We start from the raw sequence: 11,052 nt of genomic DNA, 5'->3' as shown, positions 1-11,052 counted from the left end.
ACGATTTACATGTTAAGTTCGGTAAATTCTTACTTTTACGAATGTATTGTAAAGGAAATAATGTAAATTGGACAAACACCTTTGTTAATAAACTAGTTTAACTTATACTTTGTTTACTCTAATTTGTAGCGACGCTGTTGACTAGCCCTGAAACTGGGATTTGAAAGTGTCATTTGGGGTTTCACTTGTATATACGTGTTAATCTTTATACTAATACTAGACGAGTCAATTAAATCGGACTAAGTTAATATAACTCAATTATACAAGAATAGGAACTAAGTTTCTTACAAGTTTGATTAATTTGGTTTTTTAGTAGGAGTAATTAATTCAATATTTATTCTCAAATGAAATTGGTCAAATTTCGGGTTACACTGTATATACAGTGTAAAGTCTAAAAACCTGTGATCCCCCCCAAAGAACAGTCTTTACACAAGATCCACCAGATAAATCAGTTATTTAACTACAAGGGGAATTAAAGTGGTTTTCATCTTTTACCCAGGCCCGAGAATACCCAATTCATGGTAAAACTCTATGAACATGAAATAAAGGTCGGAAGGTTACGATGAGACATGAAGAGGAGGTGATGTGAAGTCTCCATTTTACAAACAAGAAAATGAGGTGATGTGCATACATTATGGAAATCAATGAAATGTCTACACCTACTTACTACAACTATATTAGTTCACAATTTAGTCTGAAATCAAGGTAGACCTCATTTAAGTGTTCGATGGGACGTCATATGTTTCAGGAAGTTTGATCGACGTGGAATGGTCGAAACTCTTGTGAAATTACTAGTTAGTAATATTTTGTATATTATTATATAATAAGACTTTACCTGGTTTAGACGTGTTACTGATGAAATTGTCCCCCCCTGACAGCGATGAACTTGATCTAAAACTAATGATTTCATGTCATGAACTCATTTTACATGATCAATGAAATGTTGGAGACCATTGAAGACCATTCTAAGAGGTTGAAGAGTTTGCGACCCACCGCGGTCTTACGTAAGTAAAATAAAGGCATCCACCTCTGTAGAACCGGCAGAAACTGAGTGGCACCACATGTAATGACCATTTGACAGCGAGCAAAACGCGGTTAGTCGCCAGCCCTTCTAATACTGCAGTCCCCTGTTTGTGAACAACCCCAACACAAGCAACAGCGAATCATTGGTGGAAGCAAGTCAGCCAATTGCTGATGAAACACAATACAATTCACAATTTATTTGCAATAGAATTACAAATAAAGCAAAAATAATTAATGATTATTGTGTATACATAAGAGAAAAAAGAAGACGGAATTTTTTACATAATTTCTATAAAAACATTATCAATCCATATCTAGGGTTAACAAAATGTCCTCATCGTCCATCGTTCCGTAATGACTTATGTATTTGTTTATATATCTTGTATTATTTGACAACTATATATCTTGTAGTTTTTCATGTTGTAAAAGTTTTATATATTTATTACATTTTTATGTCTTATGTGATATCGGTTGATGATGATTGTGCTTGAAAAACATTAATGTTAACTTTAAGTTACTCCTCTCTCATGTGATACATGTCCCAATACCTGTGTTGGCTCACTCAGACCAATCTTTGTTTTGGAATCCTTTTGCTATTGTGTACCTTATTTATATTTCTGGTTATTTTATTTTTGGGACGTAGTTAATATTATTAGTATACATATGTTTATAAAAACGTATTATGTGAAAGGGCAAAACTATTCTTCGATTTAGTACGCGTGTCATAACATTACATAAGTAAATATCTCCAACAAAGATGTACGACCCAAATTACATTGTCCTAACCTTTATGAAATAAAGAAGCCTCCTCCTTTTCCTGTGTCTGTGGACAGTGGGGTATCCCCATTAATCAGATACCTGTTCAAACCCAGAACAAAGAAACTGAACTTTATGGAAAAACAAAAACCGGACGGACCGTGGTCACTCCCAGTTTTCGATTTTTCCATTTGTTCGGAGATTTTAGGTAGCCGAACGCAGCGACCTTTTAAAGGTGTCCTACTCTGAACGTCCTATACGCGAAGTGTTGTTTGGAAAGTGCTTTTTTTTGGGTAGGACTGGGTGTTTGGCCGTGCGTCCGGTGCGGGTTGAAAGTCGCGTGGGTGAGTAAAGGGTCGAAGGATAACCGAAGAGGTTTCCCACACCGGTGAGTTGTTGCTGCAGTGATCGACGTATACCTTTTGTCGACACAAGCAGGCCATTATTATCAAATTAGACGTACAATTTTTTGCGATTAGTAGCGACTTTAAGAGTTTTAATTAGTGTGTCATTCATGTTCTTCACGCTCTTTTTTTCCTTACACACTACTATTCTACAATAAGAATCCGGAGGAAAAAGGGGTCGAGTACTTATAATTCATCGGAATCTCCGCGTATTCTGGTCGGAGGACGTCGTCGCGCTTGAGTAAGTCGTAGGTCGTCGATTTCTCGTTGAAGAAGTGAGTCTTAAAGTAGTCTGTTGCTAAGGCTAACTAATCCTGACCTGCTAATCTAATAAAATTTTTGATTTTTGTTACCGAAAACTCTCCTGGAAATAAGGGCAGAAGAGTCTGGAGTTGGAACCGGGTTTGCACGGTTGTTTCGTCTCGAGTAGGCAGCGACACCGAACCTCGAAGGAAAGAGTTCTCCTGTCCATTCTTTTAGGATGAATTTAAAAGTCAAAAAGTTAGAAGTAAAAGGTCTAGTTGAAATGAGTGAATTTAAGGAAGGACAAAAAGTTAAATTTAGTCTTTTCCTCTCCGCACCTCGGTGCCGGGATTTCGGTAGTCTCCTACGACCCGAGTAGCTGTCCGAGAGCCCAATCCATCCACGCCCTTTGCCCCCGTGGTGTTAACCATACATGCCACCTACCCCACATTGGACGTCCTGTCAAAAATCTGTCTAAAATGACGGAAACGGAGGGAGGAGGTCGAAGAATGTAGCCGTCGCTCCGACATTTATTTTTGTAGGCCCCCTAACTTTCGTGGCTCGTACGTAATCTCTGTTGCACTAGGGAGGATTATGGGATTTCTAGACGCGTTGTAGGAAAAGTGCCTATCGCCAGATTTATCTTATTTTCTGATGTACACTAATAGAGGAAAACTACGTAGTGTTTCGACCCAAATTTACCCACAGACACACGTACACCACAGGGACGCTCGTACGTGCTTAATTCTATACGGAGGTAATTCTTTTTCATACCGCTGTCGAACTAAGTCGGTGACTTTCGCCACGGTATCTTCCCGTAATTCGGCATTTCGTCGTGGCCCAACTCTGTCGTGTTCTCCTGTTCTCTCCTGTGACACCATTGGGACGTGGTTCGTCGATTACAATAAGAACGAAAGAGAGACAAATGTGGCCCGACCTTCGGTGTACAGACGCAATCAGTAAGAACGCGTGTACGAGCCGACGAACTTTCTCCGGACTACTCAAAAGGTGACACAGCAGGTGACGTCTGGGGGGGGGGGGGGAAGATTTGATGAAAATTATGTGCGAAGGGACATGTTTCCTTCACGACGCCAAGGCGTACTGTCTCCTGTGTAGTGAACCTTTTCGTTAGGCGTCACATAAAAACTCCGAGTCCAGTACTCAAAAGAAAACACGACCTTTATGTTGCGGGTGTGTTTGTTTCATCCTCTGAATCGTATCTCTCGTCACCACATCTCCCTCCCTAAATGACGTCGTGTCCTCTCAATTTCTTTTAGTCACACCTATTATTCAAAATTTAGTCGTCTAGTCCTAGTTAAACACAAGCTCCTTGTCTCATGAGCATCTATATATACCAATTTATTTAGCTATCTAGACAACTACTACGCTACACTGTAAAGTACTCACTAGAATTCAAAACAGATTCTATATCTATTATACCACATGTTATTTGCTATTCTTCGATGACCATTATACCATTACTTGACGCTGATGTGGACAACATTGTAAAAGCTTCTACTCACTAATACAAAACAGGATGTCTTACCAGTCTTTGTAACATTTTTTAACATGATACAGGACAAAAAAGTTTTTTTGTGGTTTTCTATGTAGGTCCACCTCGATTGAAAGTACTGAAATATGTGACGGTCCAAAAGTAAAAGCACACACGGAGGTCCGTCTATCGTAAACTTCATAACGTATAAAACTTGTCTTTATAGATAGTTACATTACCATGGAGCTTTGACCATAAATAACAATATCTCCGAGAATCCAGATGAAACAACCCCCAAAAAAGGGCACGGAGAGACATCACACAGAAAAGAAAACCAAAAATCACGATACATTTTACCAGACGTCTCCAGAATTTTAAATGGAAACACAAAGGAGTGGTAACTGAAAGGACAGTAAATGAACGGAACTCGTAATCACAGCCTAGTTTACACACATTGTAAGCAAAGTAAGGTCAACGAAGGAGACCACCGCTCGCGAGGTTTGATGATCAAACATGCACTATCCGTCACCCGCCTGTAAGAATTTCGCCAAAACTAACAAAGGTATTACGAGTTGTCATACGGTTAGCTCTCGTCTGACCCAATAGAATTCAGGTCATGAACAACAAGTATACATACAAAATTGAAAAACAATAAAGTCTACACTTATATTCCAGTACTTTTAAGCATTAAAACGAAAAAAACTGAAAAAAACGTATATATATTAAATGAAACAAAATAATACTAAATAAATAGTGAATTATAGTAAACTTACCAAAAAGAAAAACGTAAAACAGTTTCACTAGAAATGTAATGAGTTAAATAGACACCTTTAGAGGTGTCCTCGTTAAAACCACACACTACAGAGTCCTGTCGTACTAGCTGTACGACTGCAGCGTCACCCCAAAAACTTGGACATATAGGTAATGTGGTTGCGTGATCAAGAGTGACGCGAGTTATAACGAAGAGGGTGTTTTCAGACTTGTTAACTCCGTTAATCAACATAGATCTTATTAACGTCGAGAACTAAAACAAAGTGGTCGTAAACAAAAAAACATTAACAACACCAAGAAATAAGATACAACTCTTAACGGAACAAAAAGCAAGTTATAACACACAAAATATTAACAAAATCTATTATATATGAAAAAAAAAAAAAAAACTTTTCAGTCTAGACGTGTTGTGTGTAGCATCTCCAGTCGCAAACTACTACTACTCATGAGGATGTAACAACTCGAGTTGTACATCTAATTATTGACGAGAACAGTTGCTATTCACCAGAACCCAGAATATTATATCAGTGATATGATACCGCTGTTCAAAAACCAAACTCACGTTTGTAAAATTAAAATGTTTTACAATTTCCAAAAAGATGAAAGTCAAAGTAATGTGGTATAATAATAAAACAAAAACAAGAAAGGACAAGAGAAAAGTATCTGAAACCGTTTATATTAAAAGAGGTAAGAACCAAGGTAAAAGGTCGGGTCTAATATATAATGCTGGAGAATAAGGAAACTTCTACTATAAACTCAATAAATACAACTGAATTTTAATCAGAGATAGAGATGAAGCTCGGAGTAGTGTCTCTATGTTTATAACAGAGAAGAGGGACGTTGCAAATATAGTTTATATATGTCTTTAATTTTCTCCATTTAACGTCACTAAGGAAAGTAAGAACACCGAGACCCAAATTAAAGCAACATAATATTAAGTTAGTTCGCCAAAACTATGGGAAGACGTCAGTGTTCAAAAGTTTCACAAAGGAACATGTGAAATCGAGATGTAAACGAGCAACGATCCGTACAGAGTCCCATAAAGATTACACGTACATGACAGTGAAATTATTTTACGAGAGTTCAATATAGAACAATTACAATATGAAAACTAAGGTAACAATCGCAACCGTCGGGAGTTCTAAAACAGCCCCTCACACCAGCCAAACAAAATATTGTAGTACTAACAAACTACAATTGGTCCACGGAACAGGAAGGGGGTAGGAGTGTCGGGTTAGACAAAATTGTCGACCCTATAAATAAAATAAAATTGACTGAACGGATTAGGAAGGGTTGTCATAAATTGGTAGGCGCATAATTAACTGACGAACGTTCTGGGAGAAATTACATGAAGGACGTTAGGGTCGTAAACGAAACGTTATAAAGAAATGTTAAATTTATCATAAAAATGAACCTAAACATTAAGCGTTAAAGATATAAGTTAATACAGATAATAAAAACTACCATAATGGAGTGAACCGGTCGATTGGTTATTAAGATCAAAAAAAAAGGCACAAAACTTAGTATAGTGATATAAGAGGCATTATACTAACTCTACTTGAACGTACACATATATTTAATTTACAATACTTACATTGGAAGTATCTGTACCTAATTTTTACACAATTTTTTAGTTTAATTTACTTATAGATATAATTCCTCGTAAATCCTAGAAGTCTGTGAACCCGTTTTCATAAAAATTCGTAAAACTTTTGGTTCTAAATAAATGTAAAATAATAATCATTCGATATAAGGATAAAGAATAGGACATCAAAAACGACATAAATAGACTTGTGTATATAATAGCGTTGTGCACAAATATAATTTTTTTTTCTAATTAAAGTTCTTTTTTTCTCCTTGTAAAGGTAGCGGAAGTTTTATTCCAACCGTCCCCCATTTAAATAAATATTTTAAGATTTAGATTACAGGTAGACTTTCGGTCCTTAACAGGGCCCAAATCAGAATTGGGTATCTTCTTGGCCTGTGTAAAAGCTTTTGAAATGTAGTTCGTTATGTCACATGTGTTAGCCTGGCACATAGACATCTTGGACATGTTGTTATGGGAACACACAATCACATGACCTGGACCATGACCCACCAGACTGTTCAGTGTCACTTAGGGACTTCATCAGATTGAAACAAGGCTAAAGCTGTATAAGGAACTTTCCAGAACATTTAAAGTTCATGTGACACCTGTGTCACGGTGGCTCCTTATGGGTTAAATTCAGGAGGCTACTTGAGTAAATGTACTCAGTTACTTTACACATCTTGATAACCGTCAGTGTCAGTGGGGGCTTGTTAAGGACACCTGTAGCCTCATTAAGCCAAATTGACTCAGACAAAATGAAACCAAACATGATGTCTACATCTTTTCTGTGTGGTTATTTGTTTGGTTTTATAAAAAAAAGATTTGCCTGACAGTCTGAATTTAGGGCAATAAAAACAAACTCTACCTCTGCTTTCCCACAATCCATTGCGAACAGAAAGGGTCCCTCTTATTTGTATCCATTGGGGCTCCTGCAGCGAAATAGAAACGCTCATCTTACGCGTTACGTTTTCCCGTTAACCGTATTTAATGGGCTTTTATCCGGATATCCCACAGTGTTACTAGCCGCTGGGTTTTATTTCACACGTGTTAGCAGCAGGTGAGTGAATCCTCACATGACCGCTGAAGCTAACAGAGCTAGCAAGGCCACAGCTAGCTAGCTTTAGCTAATGATGCTAGTTAACGTGAAGGAATGACACTTTTTTTTTACAAAACAGGTAGTAACTGATTAGTTTGAGACGTCAGCTGACATATATATTGTTAAAGTAAAGTGTAATATTATGATTAACATGACTTAGCCCAGGTTAGCCTCTGAGGAACACTGTTTCCCTGGTTTTCAGCTGATCATCCTCTGTTCTTGATAGCTTTCTGTGTATTAAAAGTGTTTCTGATTTGTTGATTTCTTTCAGGATGTCATACCCTCCTCCCATGAACCGCCAGCAGATCGGCATCCCGCAGTTACCCCCCCGGATCCCCCCTCCTCAGTATGCGGGGTTTGCACAGACTGTCCCCCCAGGTACGTTACTGTTGGCTTCATATCGGAACAAGTGCCCATATGTTAGAGTCAAAGCAGTAATAACAGATTGTCAAGATGCTATGTGACAAGTCAAAGTCCTGCATTGACAATCTTACTTAACTACAAAATAATTGCCTTCAGAAGAATCCAAAAGTACTTGTTATGCATAAAAGATCCTTTCTTCCTGTAGCAGTCAGGCTGTACAACAACCACACAAACAACAACAAAACAAACAAAGACTGCGAAACCACTGTTTGTCAATAACACCAATGTGCAATATATATACAATTATAATTACTGGCTGCCTTCTTATTTTGACAAACTAATTCATCTGTAAGTAACTCTTTCTAGTATATAAAAGTGTAAAGTAGTTTGTGTTTGTTTTAATCCTTTACATGATCTCCTTGTATTTACCATCTGGATTTTGTTGCTCAAAGATGTTTGCAAATAGAAAGAGAGTTACCAACATTTCTTTGTAAACTTTACTGCTATAACCTTGGGTAATCTCACACAACAAAACATAGAATTGTGTGTGGTTGTGTGAAGTTATATTCCTCACTACATGGTTTGTTTATTGTATCTTGTGTTTATTTCCAGGTACTCCCATGATCCCGGTTCATATGGGCCTTTTGACCCCCACACCCTCAGTGAGTTGGAAACAGTTCTTACTGTGTGTGATTTAAAGCATCAGCTGTTCTATAGAACCTGACTGATCCTTACTTACTATCACTCTTGAATCAGTTTGATATTCTGCTGCTCAACAGAGCGGTGCAGTGATGACGTATTTTTGTAGGCCGACCCGGAAGTAAGCTGCGCAAGGGTTCCTTTGACAAAAAAGCAACGGGATTTCTCCTTAGGATTTTGGAATATTGTAAAAAAATAGATGTGTGGAAACCGAACCTGTTTAATAAATGTACGTTTTGTTCAGCCGGATAATCTCCACATGTCTACCCTACTTCTATAATTTTCTAATCATAAATCTAATCGCCAGAAGCAAAATGCTAACGTTATGCTATAAAAGAACTGCAGCCGAGTGCAGCAGCACGACTTCAACGTCACGCCAACTTAAAGGTGGGGTAGGTAATTCACTTCAGAAACACTTTTTGTTATAAATACAAACAGTAATACAATAAATACATAAAAAATATTTCATCTGTGGAAGCCGTGGCGCTGTAAAAAGCACGACCAATCATCTGAGCCGGCCCGGCTAAAGTAACTGGATGGCCTACCTGCCTGTCAGCCTTCCATCTGTGCACAATTTTATCTCGTGCCCTCATTGGTCATGTGTGCGTTCGTGTGTGTTGGAGGAGGGGCTCTGTAAGGAAGTCTGGAGGAAGGGACAGATTTTTTTCCGGTTGTGTATTTTCAAATTCTAGCGCACTCCAGCTGGTTTCTCCATTCTTACCTACCCTACCTTTTAAGATCCATATTCAAACATACAGATTCAAAGTTGTACAAGTTTAAGCATTTGTTTGAACAGTTTGCAGGAGGCAGGTACTTGCTCTCAAGCAGAACAGGGCAAACAAACTTAGAGGAGTGTTTACGTGTTTGGCGTAATGACGTACAACGGCCTCGACAACTTCTGTAGTCCTATTCAGCCACTTGGTAACAACCATCGTTTTTCAGACACGTCAACTCTTCAGAAATCACCAGTGGGGTCACTGCTGATGGATTTAATGTCGTAGAACAAAATGTAATCCGTGTCTTCAATGTGTCTCAAACACAGACCTTATTTCCAGATATTTTCAAAAAACTAGTTCAAAAATCCCACTGACTCTGAGGCTGCAGTCGAATAGTCCATTTAGCTTAGGAACCTTCCTGACGGAGTGAAATGACCCGGAGGTCCCTCAGTGGCAGCCATGATAAGTGGCGTTCGAATTCTCTAGATGATAGGAAAGGAGGTTTCAAACTTCCTTTATAACCTCCTTTAGCTTAGGAACCACTGGACCTCCCTAACTGAAAGGAGAGGAGAAAATGCTACCCCACAATGCCTTGCAGCCGCAGCATTTGCCGTCACACAACAGTCGGCCGTTCACGGAAACAAACGATTATGATGGAGAAGTTATATCATGAAATTTACGGCGCTTATATGTGGTAAGTTGCCAAAGTGATTTGTTTTGAACGTTCATCAGTATTATAATCAAAAAGAGAAATATGAACGTTAGTTTTTCCTGAAATTGTCAAATAAAGTCAACATTTCACTGAGCTGTGTGGGGTTCGTTCAACTTTTAAAAGATGTTTGAATGGTGATATACACAGTGATAGATGTTAAGAACTAACGTTTATAATAAATACATTTGTATTTATTTTAAGATATTTTCATACGATCATACGTATTGGGATCATTTATATTAATGTGGACCGGAGGGAGAGGGTGACGAGGATACATTTCACTTTCCTTTTTTATATCAATTACAACTTTGGTCATGAAGTAATATGTTTCTCTGTTGTCCTCGTTCATTAAGCATAAAACACAGCATCGAAGCAACGGTGGCAGGAGTCTCTAGATGAGTCCGCTCGTTCTTATTAAAATCCATGTTGTAGGTCCTTGTATAAACACTGTAGTTTCCATAGTTTCCCCACGGCAGCAGGCGCACACAATGACATCCAGCCTGGCGCATCAAAACACGTCGGATAGTGAAAGTGCATTCGGATTTCTCTAAAGTACCGCAGTCTCTTCTCCTAAGTCCTTTTGAATTTCTCCTATCCACTATCCCTTAACCCCGTGACGTTTCACTCAGAGGTCAAGGACAGATGATTAGGGTTTAGACGTTGTTAGGAGCTGATTTTGGATATTCGCGATGCAGACTCAGACGAGGAACCGGAAGTGGTGAAATGCTAACTCACTTCGGGTTTAGGGACTCTGTCACTGCCCACTCTAAAGAAGACATTCGTAATCTAGATTATAGTCATTCTTAGTCACTTTTTGATAACATTCCTTTGGTTGTTGCGCGTGGATTACAGTCAAACCCTGTTTTTTGTGTTGCAGGTTCTATCCCGGACCTCAGTGTCTATTAAACCCATAAGCCGATGCTCATAAAGAGGACCCGATCATTCAGAGCCTCGAGGACCAACGGCGGGCCCGACCACCACCGTGTTCGTGGGGGAGAACGATCTCTGAAAGGCTTCTGATCATGTTGGTCGACAGCTGCTTGGGCGGTAAAGTGTACCTACCCACCCTTTTTATTGAAGACATTATTTTAAAGCAATGAATATCCTAGGAATGCTCAAACAGTTTAATGCATCGGTTCGAGTTTCAGGGCGACAGGCAGTTCTTATACACATTCGAGTGATGCAGCAT

At 38.7% G+C, this 11,052-nt stretch overlaps 1 long non-coding RNA gene across 1 annotated transcript; it reads left to right on the top strand.

Moving 5' to 3' along the window:
• Positions 1–7,171: 7,171 nt before the first annotated feature.
• Positions 7,172–10,798, top strand: LOC104942415 (uncharacterized). The gene is made up of 4 exons (XR_798011.1): positions 7,172–7,334; positions 7,645–7,751; positions 8,349–8,398; positions 10,741–10,798. It is a non-coding gene; the product is annotated as an uncharacterized lncRNA (long non-coding RNA).
• The last annotated feature ends 254 nt before the right edge of the window (positions 10,799–11,052 follow it).

This window comes from Notothenia coriiceps, unplaced genomic scaffold, assembly GCF_000735185.1.
Source record: "Notothenia coriiceps isolate Sejong01 unplaced genomic scaffold, NC01 NC01_scaffold00004495, whole genome shotgun sequence".
In the NCBI taxonomy this organism is placed as follows: Eukaryota; Metazoa; Chordata; class Actinopteri; order Perciformes; family Nototheniidae; genus Notothenia; species Notothenia coriiceps.
This window is presented reverse-complemented; position numbering and strand designations above follow the sequence as displayed.